The sequence below is a fragment of the Populus alba genome, chromosome 1 (genome assembly GCF_005239225.2).
Source record: "Populus alba chromosome 1, ASM523922v2, whole genome shotgun sequence".
NCBI lineage: Eukaryota > Viridiplantae > Streptophyta > Magnoliopsida > Malpighiales > Salicaceae > Populus > Populus alba.
Window position 1 is genome coordinate 33,001,190 of NC_133284.1, and position 7,388 is coordinate 33,008,577.

The 7,388-nt window shown below is 34.3% G+C and overlaps 1 pseudogene; it reads right to left on the bottom strand.

Moving 5' to 3' along the window:
• Positions 1-6,679: 6,679 nt before the first annotated feature.
• LOC118059362 (small nucleolar RNA R71) lies at positions 6,680-6,789 on the bottom strand (annotated as a pseudogene).
• Positions 6,790-7,388: the final 599 nt, after the last annotated feature.

Sequence of the window (7,388 nt, forward strand, 5' to 3'; positions counted from 1 at the left end):
AACCGAACAGTGTCCGAGCTGCAGGACAGGTTCCGACTTCTCCGTTGTTCCTAAGATTTGAACTTGAAAATGGCATATTTGAGTCTTGGACTCTTCATGAAAGTTGTAGGTCTATGTCTTAGCTTTTCGATTCATATAAAGTAGACCTAAATCCGAGTTCTACAACTCCAGTTATGACCCAATAACCGAATGGTGTTCGAGTTTGGAATTGAACCAGCATCTCTTCTCTTAGCCTAGTCCTCTTTTTGTCTCTTCACTTTCAATAGTTAATCACATCAATAAATCCTTTGAATTGTGAGATATACCTGCATTCAAAATAAACATTTACCATAAATTAAAGATATATTATATTATCAGACTTGTTATTATAAAACATGTTGTAGTTAGGGAATTTAATGATACTTTAGTGCAATAGCGATGATATAAAACCTTAATGAGAATGCACTTTTAAGTACTAATCACACCCCCCCAACCAGCTTATTACTAGTCCTAGTAATCAAAGCGTTAAAATAGAAAAACAATTTGCAAGTTCCACAAAGCAAGGCATTCATCATTCAACTTCCATTAATCTATCCAGATAAACAAACTCTCATTAAATTTATATATCTGCTTTATACTTTTTAAACAAGATATTAATAAACCTTCTTTTATGTGCTCAATGTATGAAAACATAAATTATGGGGCTTTTATTGGAAAAGAAAACAATATTATGTTCTAATGTTTTTCTAAGGTTAACTGCCTTGGGTTGGGATTAATACTTTTTTTTTTTTTTTTATATATATACATATAACTTAAAACACAATGCATCATTAACCCATATAGCGAGCTTTAAGCTAATGACTCCCAGACCAGTTGGTCTTAGGGCATCAGGTGTTGAGACACCCCTACGAGCTTAGTAACTCGGGTTGTAGATACTGATATGTAGATAGTGCAATGTTTGATTCCCTTAAGCTTTCTCCTCAAACCCATATAACAAGCACTGGGCCAATAGCTCCCAAGTCAGTTGACTTTAGGGTACTAGGTGTTAAAACACCCCTTCGGGCTTAATTGCTTAAATCAAGGAGGCTACGAAACCAAAACTTATCTACTTTTTTTTTTTTTTTTTTAATTCAATTTGTTTGTTTTTTTTTTTTTTTTTTTTATTATTATATACTATCCCTTTCCTTTAGTTGTTACCTTTAACAAAAAGAACATGAATAATGTAAAAATCCAATATGCAACCCACAATCATATGTTAAAGTGTGTGTGTGTGAAAATGAAGGTTTAAGAATACTTATTAAATGAGTATATAAGCAGAATTAAGTGATAACAATGTGAGAGTTTTGTAAACCTGAATATTTCAAGAAGTATTATGATAGACCTTGGTAATGATACTTATTAAGATGCGTCTCTAGAGTCAATAAAATTTCCTCCTTACTCTACCATCCTAATAAAGATACTTACTAAGATGTGTCTCAAGAGGTAATAAAACTGACTCTATACTCTGCTATCCTAATAACAATGTTGTCAAATTGTTTTAATAATAGAAAACACAGTTAGTTAATAATTTTTTTTTTTTTTTAATATATCAACTACCCTCTCCCCCCAACCAAAACGAGACATTGTCCTCAATGTGCTAAGGCAGAAAGAAAGAGTATTAGAAGACATCACCTTGAAACAGCAAACACTGACAAACCTGAAACACACTTAAACAAATATAAGAAATAACAAAACATAATAATAAAAACAAAAGACACAAAGTTTTTACAAACTAAGGCTCAAATCCAATTTAAGCTTTTTACGGCTTTCCGTAGTTGACCAATTTAGGCGACTCATGGAGGGATCAATTACAGGGATGAAAGATTGTAGTTGGTCAATCAATTGTTCAGCAGTAGCAGCAGAGATTATGATTTGTCGTGCCGAAGATGTTAGAAATTCCTGTTCCACAGCATGATCAAGGAAAGACAGTAACTTATCATAAAAACCATTAACATTTAATAAACCTATGGGTTTATGGTGAATGTGCAGTTGGGCCCAAGAGGAAATATGAAAGATCTCTTCCAATGTGCCCAGACCACCTGGTAAGGCAATGAAGGCGTCAGCATGGTTAAACATTGTATTCATCCGATCAGACATTGTGGGGACCCGTACTTCCTCTCCAATTGTTTTTCCAATGAGGTCCCCTTGTGCTAAAGCTTTGGGGACAACCCCCAAAACTTGACTGCCTCCCATTAATGCAGCCATTGACACACCTCCCATTAACCCAAGGCTACCTCCCCCATAAACTAAATGAATCTTTCTCTCAGCTAGTACCCGACCAAGATGATTTGCTGATTCTAAAAACTCTTTTTCTTTCCCAGGACTGGATCCACCGAAAACACAAATATTTCTGATGGGATGACTTGAGGAAACCTGCCATGTCTACACACTTCTATATTTGATGAATGTATGGGTTGAGTAGAAATGAAGGGTAGGAAAAGAAGAATTTATAGATGAGAATTTGAAAAATGCAATCATACCACCTATATGTAGGCCAGCTGTTGTCTCACACTCTCTCTCTCTCGCTCTTTTATTTAGTTATTTATTTATGTTGACAAAATCATGTATGTACAGGTAGTTGTGATTGTGGCTCACATCTTCCCTTGGTTTTACGTTCAAGAACGGCTTAAACGCCCTCTATGGGTCGGGGATAGGCTTCCCATCCCAGTTTTCTTAAAAACTGGCAAACAGGGTCTTTTTTAGTCAGATTCCCAAGACTAAGTCGATCATGTTCTTTATGGAATTGTGGCCATAAATCATGAATTACACGATGCACATCTCCACTAGGATGCGTCTCAAGGGTCAACAAAAGATTATCTAAAGACCCCTTACTCAGTCCATCCTTAATGAATTGTATCTTATCTTCACGGGTTTACAGATACCATTCCTAAAGAACGACATGTCACAGTTACAAGTCCATCTGGCACATCTGTGACAGACTTTCAGTCGTTTTGCACGACGTTTCTTTGCAAAAGTGCTTGTACCTGTTCCAGGCATGTGTGAAATGAAAGAATTAGAGGACTTACCTGATAATCGTACCTTTGCTTCAATTAGCCAGCGAATATCTTCAGGAATTCCATGATTCATTAACAACCTCAATCTTGCACACCTAGCACGGTAAAATTTTTGTAATTGCATTTAGAGGCAGAGCGGGAAAATACCTTTTTCAACTTTTTCAAGAGTGGCGTCCATTTTCAAATGAGAATTGGGGAAAAGATTCAAAGAAGGGAGAAAGAGCAGAGAATTGTACAAATATATACAAATATCAGTAATTTAGGAAACTGAAAGAACCGACTTAAATCACGGAGTACCGTTATCCGCCATTTGACCGGGTGAAAAGAGAGACTAGCAAAACAAAAGTGTATACCAAAACACAAAACAATGTGAGGGAAAAAAAAATCAATCTTTATATACAGGATCACTCAATTCAATATAGTCATTTTCAACTGAAAAATTGTCAAAATAAACTTTTAAACGATGCCCATTTACCTTGAAAACATTGCCATTCTTTGGATTCTCAATATCACAGGCCCCATATGGATACACATGTTTCACAATGAAAGGACCGCTCCATCTTGATCTTAGTTTTCCAGGAAATAAATGGAGTCGAGAATTATAAAGCAACACTTTTTTGACCAACATTAAATGTTTTTCTCAGTATTTCTTGTCATGAAAGTCTTTGATTCTTGCTTTATGAATTTTTGAATTGTCATATGCATCATTTCTTATTTCCTCAAGCTCATTTATTTGTAATTTTCGCAGCTGACTAGCATCATCAAGGTTTGAATTGAAAGCTTTAATAGCCCAATAAGCTTTATGTTCAATTTCCACAGGCAAGTGACAAGGTTTCCCATAAACTAGTCTATAAGGTGACATACCTAATGATGTTTTATAAGCAGTTCGATAAGCCCAAAGTGCATCATTAAGTCTTAAAGACCAGTCTTTCCTATTAGGGTTAACGGTTTTCTCCAAGATTTGTTTGATCTCCCTATTAGCAAGTTCTACTTGTCCATTTGTCTGGGGGTGATAAGGGTGGTAACTTTTGTGTGTAATTCCATATTTCTTCATTAAAGACTCAAATGACTTGTTACAGAAATGTGTTCCACCATCACTTATCATGGCCCGAGGGATTCCAAACCGACTCAAAATATTGGCTCTTAAAAACTTGATCACTGTTTTATGATCATTATTACGACTTGGAATTGCCTCTATCCATTTTATAATAACAAGTCTGATAATATAATATATCTTTAATTTATGGTAAATGTTTATTTTGAATGCAGGTATATCTCACAATTCAAAGGATTTATTGATGTGATTAACTATTGAAAGTGAAGAGACAAAAAGAGGACTAGGCTAAGAGAAGAGATGCTGGTTCAATTCCAAACTCGAACACCATTCGGTTATTGGGTCATAACTGGAGTTGTAGAACTCGGATTTAGGTCTACTTTATATGAATCGAAAAGCTAAGACATAGACCTACAACTTTCATGAAGAGTCCAAGACTCAAATATGCCATTTTCAAGTTCAAATCTTAGGAACAACGGAGAAGTCGGAACCTGTCCTGCAGCTCGGACACTGTTCGGTTTTCAGCTCATATCTTGAGTTCTAGAAGTCCAAATGATCTCTGGTTTTTTTTGTTTGGAAAGCTAAGACAATTGCCCCACAGCTTTAATGGAACAAAGGGCTCTAATTATGATGTTAGCAATGACGTTTTTGACCAGCCAACAATATCAATAACCAGCCAATAATGTCAAGAACCAGCAGCCAACATTGTCAAAAACCAGCCACCAAATCAATGGTTGGCCACCAACTAAATAGTTTGTCAACCAATCAATAGTTCTAATTTTTAGCCTATAAAAGGAGGCAGTTGCCATGTATTTATATATTATTTTTCAGATCAAAATCATCTTCTTGCTTTCTCTCTTTGTAATGTTCAAACTTTTCTTTCATGCTATATTAATATCTTGTTTATGCTTTTTTTTCATTTCCTTTCCTATACTTAGTTAACTTAATATCATGTTTATGTTCTTATATTGTTTATTTATGTTTTTCTTCTTCATTATGTTTAGCTAAGTTAATTATGTCAAGGTGAAAAGGTTTCACTAGTGGTGTTAGAATAGATATAATATAAACTTAACATGGACTTTAATGTTTATATCCAAGAAAGATTGTTATTAACATGTTTTATCTTTTTATCTTACTAATTCTTAATACCTTGCTTAATGTTTAATCTAGATTTGTGTTGTATAACACTTGGTACATCAAATGCTTGATCCTTCATAGTTTTCGGCCGACATCATTATTATGATAGGAACTTGATTTGTTGTTAACATAAACTAGCAACATGAATGCCTGATGATATTTATAAGTATGGTGTTACTTAGATAAGATAATTAATATGATCATGTTAACAATTTATAATGAGCTAATAATGATAAATCATCCGATTGGAACCTCCTTTGTGTGTGGTTTCCAGTTGAGTAATAAAAAGAGTTTATATTATATTTATTTGAAATACCATTAGTGAATCCTCTAACCTTGACATTTGCTTTTATTATTGTTTAATCCTTACATCAACCTTACCTCTCAAAGCTCTCTTTATTATTACTACTACTATTATTATTATTTACATTCTTGTTATATTATATGTACGTTAAGTATGCTCTGTGTTTGATCAAGGATCCTGACATTGTTGGTCTTGCCTTGTTCATTCGCATCAGAAATCTGTTTATATTATATAATATATCTCTTTAATATTTTCATAAACTCAGTATATAGGCTGGAAACCTGTGACCCGATCTTTTAGATCATTCTCAGGTATAACAACGTCACGTACTGAGTATTATTATTATTACTCTTAGTATTACTATTATTATTGTTGTTATTGTTGTTGTTGTTATCGTGTTGTTATTTATAATTTATACAATTAACCTCCCTGTGGTTCGACCCCGGTCTTGCCGGGTTATTTATTACTTCGACACTCCTGCACTTGGGAGAAGACATCAATCCTTTTGGTCGTGTCAAGTTTTTGGCGCCGTTGCCGGGGAAGGTAAGTATTGTATAAATTATATATTTCTTTATTTTTCTTTTGTTTTTACTTTTATTTGTTTTTCTAATTTTTGTTCTTTTTCTTTTCTTTTCTTTGCACTTGCATGAGAGTTGGACACGTACATTAAGTGGTAGACTTTCTAGGAAATCCTCATTTTCTTTAGAAAACATGGCCGAAGAAGATAACCAGTCAATTCATAATGAGAATAATGAGAATAATGAGAATAATGAGAATAATGAGAATAATCGTGCGAGAACACTTAAAAGATCACATGAATCCAATAAGAACAAGTGCACCATCATGTATTGTTTTTCCTCCTGATGCGTCTCATTTTAATTTTAAGCCAGGTATTATTCAACTTTTACCTCACTTTTCATGGCTTAGAATTGGAAAATCCATACTTGCATTTAAGAGAATTTTTGAAGAAGTTTGTAAACACCTATAATGACTTAAATTGTAGCATGAACACCATCAGATTAAAGCTTTTTCCTTTTTCATTAAAAGATAAAGCTAAAACATGGCTACAAAATATTAGGTCAGGATCCATTCGTGCTTGGGATGAAATGCAACAAACAGTTTTTAAAGAAGTTTTTCCCTTCTCATAGAAAAAAACTCTTTCAAAAGAAAATCACCACTTTCACTCAAAAACCAGGAGAAACATTTTTACAAGTGTTGGATAGATATAAAGACTTGCTTAACACCTGTCCTCATCATGGTTTTGAAAGATGGAGATTGGTTTCACAATTTTATGAAGGGTTAACACCTAAAGATAGGCAAATGGTGGAATTGATTGTGCAATGGAACTTTTGAAGATAAAGACCCTGATGAAGCAATGGAGTACCTAGACTTGTTAGCTGAAAATGCTCAAAATTGGGACACCACAGGCACGTGTGAGGCACCAGGTAAAACTCAACCTCATACATCTAATGGAGGCATGTACAACCTTAGGGAAGATCATGACCTCCAAGCCAAATTTACATCTTTAGCTAAAAAAGTTGAGGCACTAGAATTAAAAAAGAGTGGTCAGTTAAAATCTGTTCAAGAAATTGTGTGTCAAAATTTTGTGAAACTAATGAACACTCAACCAATGATTGTCCAACTTTGCCTTCTTTAAGGAATGTCTCCATGAACAAGCCAATGCTTTAAATAGTTTTTCAAGGCCAAGTAATAACCCATACTCACAAACATACAACCCTGGTTGGAGAAATCACCCAAATTTCAGTTGGAAGAATGGTAAAAATAATGCACAAACTTCACAGCCACCATTTCAAAGCACACCATAATTTTCAAAATTCTCATGGATATGCACCTCCTTATG